This window comes from Oncorhynchus gorbuscha, linkage group LG03 (genome assembly GCF_021184085.1).
Source record: "Oncorhynchus gorbuscha isolate QuinsamMale2020 ecotype Even-year linkage group LG03, OgorEven_v1.0, whole genome shotgun sequence".
Taxonomy (NCBI): domain Eukaryota; kingdom Metazoa; phylum Chordata; class Actinopteri; order Salmoniformes; family Salmonidae; genus Oncorhynchus; species Oncorhynchus gorbuscha.
This window is the reverse complement of record NC_060175.1, coordinates 42,506,982-42,519,441: the sequence shown is the minus strand read 5'-3', so window position 1 is coordinate 42,519,441 and position 12,460 is coordinate 42,506,982. Positions and strand designations below refer to the sequence as shown.

General features: G+C 48.2%; 1 protein-coding gene across 8 annotated transcripts in view; it reads left to right on the top strand.

The window, feature by feature from the left end:
* The window catches only part of LOC124031401 (membrane-associated guanylate kinase, WW and PDZ domain-containing protein 3-like), a 155,175-nt gene that overhangs the window by 97,649 nt on the left and 45,066 nt on the right, over positions 1 to 12,460 (top strand). The window lies entirely within an intron of this gene.

The window sequence follows — 12,460 nt, the reverse complement described above, 5'->3', positions numbered from 1 at the left end:
ACATGTCAAGGTGTCATGCAGGTGATAGAGGACCCAAAAGCGACTTAACAGAAACAGAGTTTATTCAAGTCCAAACAGGGAATAACAGAAATCCTCTAGTCTGTAGAGGGGAATAACAAGAGAAGCGGCCACAGACTGCAGGTCGCTTCGGGTAGGCGCAGGCCGTAGTTGACAGAGACACCTGCTCACACGCAGCATCTGATGAAGGCAAAAAACACGACAGGACAGGGCGAAACACAATCACAGCACGGTGAATACTAAACAAGGAACCGACGGGACAGGAACGGAACACAAAGGAATAAATAGGGACTCTAATCAGGGGAAAGGATCGGGAACAGGTGTGGGAAGACTAAATGATGATTAGGGGAATAGGAACAGCTGGGAGCAGGAACGGAACGATAGAGAGAAGAGAGAGCGAGAGAGTGAGAGGGGAGGGGGAGAGAGAGGGATAGAAAGAGGGAAAGAACCCAATAAGACCAGCAGAGGGAAACGAACAGAATGGGGAGCACAGGGACAAGACATGATAATAAATGACAAACATGACAGTACCCCCCACTCACCGAGCGCCTCCTGGCGCACTCGAGGAGGAATCCTGGCGGCAACGGAGGAAATCATCGATGAGTGAACGGTCCAGCACGTCCCGAGACGGAACCCAACTCCTCTCCTCAGGACCGTAACCCTCCCAATCCACTAAGTATTGGTGACCCCGTCCCCGAGAACGCATGTCCATGATCTTATGTACCTTGTAAATAGGTGCGCTCTCGACAAGGACGGGAGGGGGAGGGAAGACGAACGGGGGTGCGAAGAAAGGGCTTAACACAGGAGACATGGAAGACAGGATGGACGCGACGAAGATGTCGCGGAAGAAGCAGTCGCACAGCGACAGGATTGACGACCTGGGAGACACGGAACGGACCAATGAACCGCGGAGTCAACTTACGAGAAGCTGTCGTAAGAGGAAGGTTGCGAGTGGAAAGCCACACTCTCTGGCCGCAACAATACCTTGGACTCTTAATCCTGCGTTTATTGGCGGCTCTCACCGTCTGTGCCCTGTAACGGCAAAGTGCAGACCTCACCCTCCTCCAGGTGCGCTCACAACGTTGGACAAACGCTTGAGCGGAGGGAACGCTGGACTCGGCAAGCTGGGATGAGAACAGAGGAGGCTGGTAACCCAGACTACTCTGAAACGGAGATAACCCGGTAGCAGACGAAGGAAGCGAATTGTGAGCGTATTCTGCCCAGGGGAGCTGTTCTGCCCAAGACGCAGGGTTTCTGAAAGAAAGGCTGCGTAGTATGCGACCAATCGTCTGATTGGCCCTCTCTGCTTGACCGTTAGACTGGGGATGAAACCCGGAAGAGAGACTGACGGACGCACCAATCAAACGACAGAACTCCCTCCAAAACTGTGACGTGAATTGCGGGCCTCTGTCTGAAACGGCGTCTAACGGGAGGCCATGAATTCTGAATACATTCTCAATAATGATTTGTGCCGTCTCCTTAGCGGAAGGAAGTTTAGCGAGGGGAATGAAATGTGCCGCCTTAGAGAACCTATCGACAACCGTAAGAATCACAGTCTTCCCCGCAGACAAAGGCAGACCGGTAATGAAGTCTAAGGCGATGTGAGACCATGGTCGAGAAGGAATGGGGAGCGGTCTGAGACGACCGGCAGGAGGAGAGTTACCCGACTTAGTCTGCGCGCAGTCCGAACAAGCAGCCACGAAACGGCGCGTGTCACGCTCCTGAGTCGGCCACCAAAAGCGCTGGCGAATAGACGCAAGAGTGCCTCGAACACCGGGATGACCAGCTAACTTGGCAGAGTGAGCCCACTGAAGAACAGCCAGACGAGTGGAAACAGGAACGAAAAGGAGGTTACTAGGACAAGCGCGCGGCGACGCAGTGTGCGTGAGTGCTTGCTTAACCTGTCTTTCAATTCCCCAGACTGTTAACCCGACAACACGCCCATAAGGAAGAATCCCCTCGGGATCAGTAGAAGCCACAGAAGAACTAAACAGACGGGATAAGGCATCAGGCTTGGTGTTCTTGCTACCCGGACGGTAAGAAATCACAAACTCGAAACGAGCGAAAAACAACGCCCAACGAGCTTGACGGGCATTAAGTCGTTTGGCAGAACGGATGTACTCAAGGTTCTTATGGTCTGTCCAAACGACAAAAGGAACGGTCGCCCCCTCCAACCACTGTCGCCATTCGCCTAGGGCTAAGCGGATGGCGAGCAGTTCACGGTTACCCACATCATAGTTGCGCTCAGATGGCGACAGGCGATGAGAAAAATAAGCGCAAGGATGAACCTTATCGTCAGACTGGAAGCGCTGGGATAGAATGGCTCCCACGCCTACCTCTGAAGCGTCAACCTCGACAATGAATTGTCTAGTGACGTCAGGAGTAACGAGGATAGGAGCGGACGTAAAACGTTCTTTAAGAAGATCAAAAGCTCCCTGGGCGGAACCGGACCACTTAAAACACGTCTTGACAGAAGTAAGAGCTGTGAGAGGGGCAGCAACTTGACCGAAATTATGAATGAAACGCCGATAGAAATTAGCGAAACCTAAAAAGCGCTGCAACTCGACACGTGACCTTGGAACGGGCCAATCACTGACAGCTTGGACCTTAGCGGAATCCATCTGAATGCCTTCAGCGGAAATAACGGAACCGAGAAAAGTAACGGAGGAGACATGAAAAGAGCACTTCTCAGCCTTTACGTAGAGACAATTCTCTAAAAGGCGCTGTAGAACACGTCGAACGTGCTGAACATGAATCTCGAGTGACGGAGAAAAAATCAGGATATCGTCAAGATAGACAAAAACAAAGATGTTCAGCATGTCTCTCAGAACATCATTAACTAATGCCTGAAAAACAGCTGGCGCATTGGCGAGACCGAACGGCAGAACCCGGTACTCAAAATGCCCTAACGGAGTGTTAAACGCCGTTTTCCACTCGTCCCCCTCTCTGATGCGCACGAGATGGTAAGCGTTACGAAGGTCCAACTTAGTAAAGCACCTGGCTCCCTGCAGAATCTCGAAGGCTGATGACATAAGGGGAAGCGGATAACGATTCTTAACCGTTATGTCATTCAGCCCTCGATAATCCACGCAGGGCGCAGAGTACCGTCCTTCTTCTTAACAAAAAGAACCCCGCCCCGGCCGGAGAAGAAGAAGGCACTATGGTACCGGCGTCAAGAGACACAGACAAATAATCCTCGAGAGCCTTACGTTCGGGAGCCGACAGAGAGTATAGTCTACCTCGAGGAGGAGTGGTCCCCGGAAGGAGATCAATACTACAATCATACGACCGGTGAGGAGGAAGGGAGTTGGCTCGGGACCGACTGAAGACCGTGCGCAGATCATGATATTCCTCCGGCACTCCTGTCAAATCGCCAGGTTCCTCCTGAGAAGTAGGGACAGAAGAAACGGGAGGGATGGCAGACATTAAACACTTCACATGACAAGAAACGTTCCAGGATAGGATAGAATTACTAGACCAATTAATAGAAGGATTATGACATACTAGCCAGGGATGACCCAAAACAACAGGTGTAAACGGTGAACGGAAAATCAAAAAAGAAATAGTCTCACTGTGGTTACCAGATACTGTGAGAGTTAAAGGTAGTGTCTCAAATTTGATACTGGGAAGATGACTACCATCTAAGGCAAACATGGGCGTAGGCTTGTCTAACGGTCTGAAAGGAATGTTATGTTTCCGAACCCATGCTTCGTCCATGAAACAACCCTCAGCCCCAGAGTCAATCAAGGCACTGCATGTAGCACCCGAACCGGTCCAGCGTAGATGGACCGACATAGTAGTACAAGATCTAGATGAAGGGACCTGAGTAGTAGCGCTCACCAGTAGCCCTCCGCTTACTGATGGGCTCTGGCCTCTTACTGGACATGAATTAACAAAATGTCCAGCAACTCCGCAATAGAGGCACAGGCGGTTGGTGATCCTCCGTTCCCTCTCCTTAGTCGAGATGCGAATCCCTCCCAGCTGCATGGGCTCAGTCTCAAAGCCAGAGGAGGGAGATGGTTGCGATGCGGAGCAGGGAAACACCGTTGATGCGAGCTCTCTTCCACGAGCCCGGTGACGAAGATCTACCCGTCGTTCTATGCGGATGGCGAGAGCAATCAAAGAGTCCACATCTGATGGAACCTCCCGGGAGAGAATCTCATCCTTAACCACTGCGTGGAGTCCCTCCAGAAAACGAGCGAGCAGCGCCGGCTCGTTCCACTCACTAGAGGCAGCAAGAGTGCGAAACTCAATAGAATAATCCGTTATGGACCGTTCACCTTGGCATAAGGAAGCCAGGGCCCTAGAAGCCTCCCTACCAAAAACTGAACGGTCAAAAACCCGAATCATCTCCTCTTTAAAGTTCTGGAACTTGTTAGAGCAATCAGCCCTTGCCTCCCAGATAGCTGTGCCCCATTCTCGAGCCCGGCCAGTAAGGAGTGAAATGACGTAAGCAACCCGAGCTCTCTCTCTAGAGTATGTGTTGGGTTGGAGAGAGAACACAATCTCACACTGCGTGAGAAAGGAGCGGCACTCAGTGGGCTGCCCGGAGTAGCAAGGTGGGTTATTAACCCTAGGTTCTGGAGGCTCGGCAGGCCAGGAAGTAACAGGTGGCACGAGACGTAGACTCTGGAACTGTCCAGAGAGGTCGGAAACCTGAGCGGCCAGGTTCTCCACGGCATGGCGAGCAGCAGACAATTCCTGCTCGTGTCTGCCGAGCATGGCTCCTTGGATCTCGACGGCAGTGTAACGAGCGTCTGAAGTCGCTGGGTCCATTCCTTGGTCGGTTCCTTCTGTCATGCAGGTGATAGAGGACCCAAAAGCGACTTAACAGAAACAGAGTTTATTCAAGTCCAAACAGGGAATAACAGAAATCCTCTAGTCTGTAGAGGGGAATAACAAGAGAAGCGGCCACAGACTGCAGGTCGCTTCGGGTAGGCGCAGGCCGTAGTTGACAGAGACACCTGCTCACACGCAGCATCTGATGAAGGCAAAAAACACGACAGGACAGGGCGAAACACAATCACAGCACGGTGAATACTAAACAAGGAACCGACGGGACAGGAACGGAACACAAAGGAATAAATAGGGACTCTAATCAGGGGAAAGGATCGGGAACAGGTGTGGGAAGACTAAATGATGATTAGGGGAATAGGAACAGCTGGGAGCAGGAACGGAACGATAGAGAGAAGAGAGAGCGAGAGAGTGAGAGGGGGAGGGGGAGAGAGAGGGATAGAAAGAGGGAAAGAACCCAATAAGACCAGCAGAGGGAAACGAACAGAATGGGGAGCACAGGGACAAGACATGATAATAAATGACAAACATGACACAAGGTGCTTTGCTTGGCCTGACTGTGTGACTGCTTGTGGTTCACAGAGCTCGTTATCCTGCTCCTGCCGAGCTAAGATGTCTGCAGCAGTAGTGGCTGACCCAGCCAATTAGAGATGAGCACACTCTGTTTCTGGTCCAAGTGTTTCCCTATGGGCTTAGCTAACCAGCTTAGTTACTCACAATAAGGCCTTATGATGGGGATGAGCAGGTAAGAGCCAGGCTGCCACACACATCCCTGAGCTAATCTTCTGCTGTCTTCTTAACCTGGCACACAATGCCAGCCTTGGAGGGAATGAGCCAGCAACTGGAGGGTTGCTGGCACCAATATCTCAGGTGCAACCTACCACCGACCCTAAACTGCTCATTGGGCGCTGCACTGTGGCTGCCCTCTGCCCCAGCTTCTCCAACCTAATGTGTGTGTGTGTGTGTGTGTGTGTGTGTGTGTGTGTGTGTGTGTGTGTGTGTGTGTGTGTGTGTGTGTGTGTGTGTGTGTGTGTGTGTGTGTGTGTGTGTGTGTGTGTGTGTGTGTGTGTGTGTGTGTGTGTGTGTGTGTGTGTGTGTATATATCGCGGGGTTGGATAACAGCAGAAGACAACTTTCCATCTCATGCGGACTAATAAAGTATATTTTATTCAATCTTTCTGCTTCCCTACAGTAACCCCCCACACACAATGCTGAATCCTTCCCCAGCACAGCAGGGTAGGTCGGCTCATATGCCTAATGAATTATGAAGGATACATTAAAGTCTTGTAAAGTCCTAAACTACTTGATTCACCTAGATTATAATTGTAAAACATATTTTTGATTAATCTCAGGTAATAGGATTTAGAGAGGGATTAAGATGAGAAGAGCATTAGCAGTGTCCACAGCCAGAGAGGAGACATTGTAGGAATGGCCTCATCTGAGGCTTTGGATGACTCAGATTTCATTTCTCACCTCAGTGTTACATCCAAACAAACAAGCAAAGTCTGAAGCAGCGCTGCACCAAGCAAACACAACATGATGTTGTGAAGAGACTGTGTGTGTAGGGGTGGGGGTTGAGCTCTCACCACAATCCCTCACTCTCCTGAAGATGTCCGCTGTACACATGCCCTCGGGACGCTTTTTGCTCACTCAACAATTAAATGCATTGGGGGACGATGGACTGCCATTTTAGAATGTTCGCAAACGATTGCCTTCTCCTGCAACAAGACATAGAAGAGAGAGGAGCAGTGGCCTGTGGTCAAAGAGAGTAGCAGAGTACATTTGTGGTTGCTGTACAGATTATTTTCTCTTGTTTGTCTCATCTAAATGATGAGAAGCACGCAGCCATATTCATTTAGAAATGTGTTATTTCAGTCCAAACCTAAAGATAGATCAGTAGACCTGGAAGGGACGTGTTTAGGAACGATCAACACACTGACGCTCACAATGGAAAAGCATAAGTGAGTGAGTGACGCACATACTCCTTCACTCCTTGTGAAATCTCCAAAGGCTGCCTGCCACAAAACAATGACTGGAGCAGATATGGTCATCACAACAACGGCTAACCCTATTTCAGGCTTATCGGGCGCACTACAGCTACAACGATAATTGGAGTTTCCTCTGTCAGTCAGTCAGCCAGTCTGTCAGTCAGTCAGTTAGTCAGTCAGTCAGTTAGCCAGTCAGTCAGTCAGTTAGTCAGTCAGTCATGCCTAAGAGAGGCTCCAGGATCTGTCTACTCTGTCTTTAGTTCCCCCTTCACAATGGCGCTCGGCTAACGAGCAGGTTGTAGTCAGGCTCATATCTTAGGCCATTGAAGATGATGACGGTGATATAATACCACATTTCCCTCATCATTAACTAGCGGATGACGGCATTAGAGCTGCGGAATGAATCCAGCCAGCCAGCAGGAGATGGTACTGATTGATTGACTCAACCACATTATTCTTATTATTATCCTAGGCTGTTTTGGTCAATCTGTGCCAAAGCTAATGAGATAAGAGAGGCATTTGAAATGATTGCAAATAAAGACCTTTTAGTGTTTTGATTAAGGCTGACTGCGGAATGAACAGCGCTGGAAATGCTCTCTAATTCCATCATTTTCTCTTCATCAAGCTGCCTGCTAGGTTGCTAACATCCTGATGTGAGTGTTAGGTCATGTTCTCTCTGTTGTGATATGTTTATGTGTTGTGGTTGGAAGCTGAAAGGGGCATGCTTGGAGGGGGAGCGACTCTGTCACTCTGTCTGAAGACGTGTCTCCTGAGGTCAGGGAAAGTGCCAGGGTTTGTGCATCACTGTGGTTCTCTCTCCCCATGTTCCTCAGAGCATCTATGCTGGTATGCTTTCCTTTGTTTCTTTTCTCTTTTTTCCCCTTTTCAGTTACTGAGCACATGACAGTGCTCTTGCGACACACAAACATGACTTCACTTTTACGGAGACATGAGTTGACAACAGGCCTGGGATTAGGAGCCCCTCCCCGAACCATACTGAACAACACAGTCTACTTAAGTCACACTTGTTTTTGGATAGAACTATAAAACAGATCTGTCTCTCGCCAGCAGAGTACTGCGGTAGAGTGTGTGTGCGCGCCTGTTTGTCTGTGTGTGAGGAGAGATGGGCCAGTTTTGTTATCAGTATGTTACACTGTAGTGGATTGGGTGGATAAATGTGCTCCATTCATGTGTGAGTGTAATCATACTGAATCCTTTTGTTGATCTGAGCCAGATGCTAAGCAAGGCTCCTCACTGGGATGGGGTCGGTGTGTATTTTACTCTCCAGCTGTATCTGACTCCACTGACCCACGAATGACATAACAGAAGGATGGATCGCCTACAGCAGAGAGACACAGAGATGGAGAATGAACAGAGGCAGAATGAGTGAGAGAAAGAAGGAGAAGAGCAAACTAGAACAGATGTTGGAGTTGGAGGGATACAAGTGAGAGATAAGGAGAGAGATAAGTGAGAGATAAGGAGAGAGAGAGAGAGAGAGAGAGAGAGAGAGAGAGAGAGAGAGAGAGAGAGAGAGAGAGAGAGAGAGAGACACCATGAGTCAGCATCCTGAGGGTAACCCTCTCCTCCCTCTCGCCCCTTCACAGATACTGGGATCCTCTGTTCTTTTCTCTCCTCATGTTATCATGGTTGTGGAGCCGTTAAGCCTGTCACTCTTCTGCTGACTGCTGCTAATCATGAAGCTGAGAGGAGCAAGGTCGTCCCTCCTCTGCAACTCTCCTGGGCTCTGTGGCACAGCAGGGAGGAGGGATGGGTGTAGCTTATGGTTGGTTAACTTTAATATGGATGCAGCTGTGACCGTGTGAGCCCACTGGCCCTTGACCGCTTTTAAATCAGCAGGCTCTGCAGATACTGCTATAGGTTGAGGCTCTGGCCTATCCTAGGGCCTTGCACTATATTAGATATTTTTGCTGCTGCTATAGCCTACACCCTGTGCTGATGATATAAGTGCAGATAATTCATTTACAGGACTGGGGATGTGTGAAGTCCATAGCCATTCCTACTCCTACACAGGCTCAATTCAGACACCATTTACTATCTGAGTTGCAGCTTGACCCGCATCACACCTACAGTACCACTGTCTGAGAGAGAGAGAGAGAGAGAGAGAGAGAGAGAGAGAGAGAGAGAGAGAGAGAGAGAGAGAGACACCAGGAGCCCAAGGTGCCCTGGGCCAATTTCTCCAGAGAAAATAGACATCCAGAGCTGTGAGGTTAGAAGCAGTGGATGGATGACACCTTGGGGGCAGCCTGACACCTCAGTGGAGTGATGGTGGGTGCAGAGGTCATTCAGGTGAATGTGTCCTAGCAGGCCTGGGGAGACAGAGGACCCAGGCGTTTGACTGAGCACAGGGGATCTGAAGCACTGACACCAACAGCCCACCATTAATTACATGATGGAGTGCTGTGTTTGTGATTGGGCCTCACCGTGGCATGGAGCTAGCATCTGCCTCACAGGGATGAGCACCACAGTGTTAGAGCATGTTTCACAACACACACTGCTAGGCTAGTAAATGCCTTAATTCCAGAAAAGTCCTCAGCCATATGGAGGAAAGGAATGTGTGTGTGTGTGTATCCTCTGCATTACACATAGGGTTGCAAAATTCCGATTGCTTTCCCAAAATTACCAAGTTTTTCAGAAATCCATATTAGAAAATTCCCTGTATTGGGAGGGAATAAGCAGGAAATCTGGAATTCTTCATTCAGGATTTCTGGAACACTTGGGAATTTTGGGAAAGTTAGTGGAATTTTGCAACCCTAATTACACACATTTGGGACTTTTAATCTATTGAACAGTAAAAGATATTCACAGATTCCTCCGGAACATTCATCACGCACACGTGTCCCCTGTTCCCACTGATTAGTACTTGTATAAGTGTGCCCTTTGGTTTCCGTTGTCTGTTGATTATTGTTGCTATGTCCGTTGGTGCGTGTGAGTACCTGTGCTGTGTGTTTTGGCTTTTGTGCCCTTGTGGATTGCACAGATGATTACGGGTCTCGTCTCGTGCGATAATCATTGTGCGCTTGTATTATTTATTTGAGGTAATCCTCACTCTTTTGTTTAGGTTTCAACCCTGTGTTTTGTATTGTGTTTGTTTGGTTTTCGTCCCCGTGCCCTAACACGGCATGCCGTAATTTGGGCTTAATAATAAAAACTATTCCGCATTCCTGCGCCTGTCTCCTGATCCTTCATGCCAACGTGACAAAGATGCACACGTCTAGGAGAAGGCTTTTTGCCAAATGGAGAAGATTCCTTGCTCACGTGACATACTGCATGTAATGGTATATGGCGGTCGGAGACTAAACCTCCGGACACCCTGCCTTGTCAGGGGAATCTTCAGTATGTAGCATTTAGATAACAGAATAAATGACCTCCCTGGAGAATTGCACATGCGTTCGAGAGATGTGGAACCATAAGCTACATACTGTAGGTGTGTCTTCAAAACAGACCAATTAGGGGACTCTGATATCTGTTACTCTTTTACCCAGTGGCAGATTCCTGAGCCCTTCTCTCAGATGCTTTTGGATGTGTGTGTGCGTGTGTGTTTGCATGTGTATTTGTGTGCGTGCTTGTGTGTGTGCTTCCATGAGTTTGTGGACACTGAGTCAACCACCCTCAGTGCTCCTCCTCTCCACTGGTATCTGCCCTGAGATGCTACAGGCTCTACAGATGATTACTGTATTGCTGATGCAAAAAAAAAAAAAAAAATGTAAAAAAATTCCTGGTATTACAATGGATAATGGAAGATACAGATATAGTTGACTGAGAAAGTAGTGGGAAGATTAAACACCACATAGGAGGAAATGTATAGGTACTGTGACAGTACAGAGAGATGCAGAGAAGGAGGGAGTAGAGACAAGTACAGAGAGAGAGAGAGAGAGAGAGAGAGAGAGAGAGAGAGAGAGAGAGAGAGAGAGAGAGAGAGAGAGAGAGAGAGAGAGAGAGAGAGAGAGAGAGCTGGAAGACCAGGGAATGTGAGGTGAAGTTCAATTATTTTCATTTGTCCTGGCTGGCTGCACTCACTCCAAATACACCAGCATACAAGGCTGACGGGTACTATGGAGGCCATTGAGTCTCCACCTCCGAGTATACAATGACTCTGTTATCTGTGAAGAGGAGGAATGAGGTTCATCTCTGATGTGACAACCTCACTAACACCATCTGACAGGACCGAGCAGGCCACAAAGACTGCATTGTATAGCCACGGGGTTGGTGTGTGCGTTTTTGTTTGTTTGTGTGTGGTGTGCGTGCGTGCGTGCGTGCATGCCTGCATTTGTGTGTGCATCCATGCGTGCATGGATTTGTGTGTGTGTATGCGTGCATGCGTGTGCATGCAAACAGCAGGAGCCTCTCAATAAAATAACCAAGTAACACATTAATTACATAGTAAGTTGAATTATTCTCAGTCATATTCTAAGTACCGTAAATTCTTTGACATTTTGCTGAAGGGAGATTATGCATTGCAAGTCTAGATTGTGGCCTGGTATCAACTTTACCCTTCAAAGCATTTGATGTTATCATTACCTTGGTCTTCAGAGAGATGTGACGTATAGTGTATGGGATGTATTTTAGACTGTTTATATGGCCTGTTTCTTTGGCATTTCTCTGAGGGAAGACTTGCATGGACTACAACCAAATTCTGGGACAGTTTGGGCTGGGGCTGGCAGATTGTGCCTCTGTTCCCCTGTGTCTGTCTGTGTGTCTGTGAGCCTGGACCAGCTGTGATTTGTCCCTCTTTAGAGCTGAAGAGTGGACACACAACTTTTATCCTGAAAAGCTGCCCCCATAGGGATAGTAATTCCTAAAACATGCCACATGGCATGCAAAAGAAGGGTTGATTTATGGTAACATCAATCTTTAGGGGAAAAATATAGGTCAAACTGAGTATGATGAGGATATTCCTAACAAGTAATCACTCGTTTTTATGTTATCACTGGTTATGTTTATGTTTATATTGTCACTGGATTTACTGTAGATGGTGTTTGTCATGATTTGTGCTGTTATAACAGTTAGTTAGGTAGCCAAACATTACATGACCCATTCCACTACAAGCATTTTTCTAAGAACACAAATAAATATTTTGCAACAATTTGTAATTTTGGGAGGTGTCCATTTTGACCATTGTTTGATGAACAAGGAGATAAGGTTGTAGATTATGCAGAAATTGTCCCATAACTCATCTTTATTCTATTACTCTACCTATTCTACATCTCCATTGCTATCACCAGCTAATTGCTATCACCAGCTTTGTCTAATGTAGAGGGCTGTTTCTTTCTGAAAGGATGTATTAGTATTCATAGCCATGCATACAGAGTTGTGTTGAGTGGAGTTTTGTCCGCCCGGCAGAGAGGAGAGAGAGGGAACATGATGATTACTGAAGCTCAGCGCCAGTCGAGCCATTTCAAAGCCACTTCTCCCCCCACTGCCAGCCTGGAGACGAGGCTCACTTCCAAGACACTGAAGATCTGGTCTCTTTTCTCTCTCTCCTCTCTCTTTATTCTCTCTCTCTCCTCTCTTTTTTCTCCCTCTCCTCGCATCTTCTCCGACACCCAGCAAACTGTCCTCTGCTTCTGCAGGATGACTCTCAAGTTCCTGTCTCCTTTCAAGCGCTATATGAACTTCCTCTGTTTTTACAAAGACGTTAG